Genomic DNA, 2,113 nt, shown 5'->3' on the forward strand with positions numbered 1-2,113 from the left:
CCTGGCTCTCAGCCAAGATGGTGGTGAAGTCACCTATGTAATAAAGGTAACACTGGGGAACCCGGCATGTAATACCTCAGTAAAGATGGCAGAATTTGGTCACCTGACCTGGCCCTCAGTCAAGATAGCGATAAAGTCATCTCACCCCAGTCAAAATGGCAGCAGCCACTTGTTGTATGAAAAAGTTACAATTTTTGAGCTGTAAGGATTTTAAGCTTAATGAGAGAGACCTAAAGTGTGATCTGCCTTACTGCTGAGCCGCCATGCCACAACACAAGTTGCAGAGGAGAGCAAAAGGCTGGAACTGAAAAAAAAACTGCACCATGCCATGGCTAGAATTTTAAAAAAGCTGGGGAGCCAGTTGCTATCCAGAGCCAAAATCATGAAAACCCACGAAACAGTGGCACCCAAGACCTATAAGGGAACGTCTTCCGGCAGTATAGGTGGGATGGAAATCAGCATGAACATCCAGAACTTGTGGATGAGGACCTCAAGTGGGGTATTATGGCCTAGTTGGATCTGGTCAGGTGACCCAGAAACCAGAGAGGCTGGGGCCACTCTGAGTGGCGTTTACAACAAGAGAAGAAAAAAAGGAAAGAGAAGAAATGAAAAAAAGAAATAGAGAAACTGGAGGACCCCAGGTCCCAAGTCAAATCCACTGTACAGGGAGTGTGCAGTGCTACATGCGGGCAGACTGACCCGGGGATCAGTCCAAACACAATTCAGGTAAAGGGGAGCAACCGTAGCAAAACGGGGGGAGACTCAGTGATTGAAGCTGGGAAGCTGGTGGTGGGAGTGAAAAAAAAAACCTGGTTCAGGATCCTGACCCTGGGAAAGGCAGGAGAGCCTATCTGAGTCATGGCACCAATTTTATGATTTTATAAAAATGAGCCCAGGGGTGTGAGCAGGCTATGGGTAGAAGGCACATGGGTAGACACATTGTACAGAATAGAATTCGATATTTATTACTTAGAGGAGAGCAGAAAAAAGAGAAGAAGAGGAGAGAGACAGAGCAGTGAATGGGAGAGAGGGAACACACGTGCACCAAGAGGAGACAATGAGAATCTAAGATGGCAGGAGGAGGGCAGGGGTTGCCAGGAGTGGGCGTGGCTTGTCTCTTAAAGAGATGAAAACCATAACACTCATCACCGTCAGCAAGTGAAACTGTCCCAGCCTTTAAACATCTCAGCCTTGCAGAGGATTGACGCTGCCCAAACTTGACCTATCCCATAACCCTATCCAAGCCTTAGATAAGCTGCAGGTAGTGGGTAAGTCCATTACTTTTATTCTCACTTGGGCTTTAAGTTTCCCTCACCAATATCAGCTATGGTGGTAGATGGGACCTGTTCCTCCACACTTAAAACTTTGCCACTGCCCTGCATTCTTGCAGGACAACTTTTCTCTCATTCTTTCTTAGTGATACCTGCTTTCCCAGCACCTTTACTGGGTCAAGATATCCTCGGCTGCTTCCCCAAAGCTTTTTTCACTTCTTGGAGCCCCTTTTTGACTCCACCCATTTCCGACATTCTATTTTACAGGTTCACTCCTCCTGCCAGACATGTGCCCAGGCCAACCCACAAAGGACTCTCTACATATGTCAGTCTCTACACCATCTTCGTGGACACCAACTGGGCAAAGATTGGCAGGTTAATTTCACCCATATGCCTACTCATAAAAAACTCCGTTATCTCTTAACACTTGTAGACACTTTTACAGAATGAATAGAAGCGTTTCCAGTCTCCAGGGAAACTGCAGATGTGATGGCTCAGGTACTCCTGGATCACATCATTGCTTGGTTTGGTGTCCCATGAACCATCTAGATGAACAATGAACTCATTCAACAACAACTAACTAAGCTCTCCATTGAAATCAGGTTATCTTGGCCCTCCCTTCTCCCCATTGCCCTGACTTGCCTCACGGCCACCCTACGTTTTCCGACAGGCCTGAGCCCTTTTGAGCTGCTTTATGGCAGGCCATTTCTCCTTAACCATCACCTCCCAGTCCAAACTCCTCCAGTGGCATGGTACCTACCATACCTCTCCCTTTTAAGGTCCCTTCTCCATTCACATGATGACAGCTGTCTCCCTGCCCCCACACCATTAGGACCCTAATG

The sequence above is a fragment of the Microtus ochrogaster genome, unplaced genomic scaffold (assembly GCF_000317375.1).
Source record: "Microtus ochrogaster isolate Prairie Vole_2 unplaced genomic scaffold, MicOch1.0 UNK13, whole genome shotgun sequence".
In the NCBI taxonomy this organism is placed as follows: Eukaryota; Metazoa; Chordata; class Mammalia; order Rodentia; family Cricetidae; genus Microtus; species Microtus ochrogaster.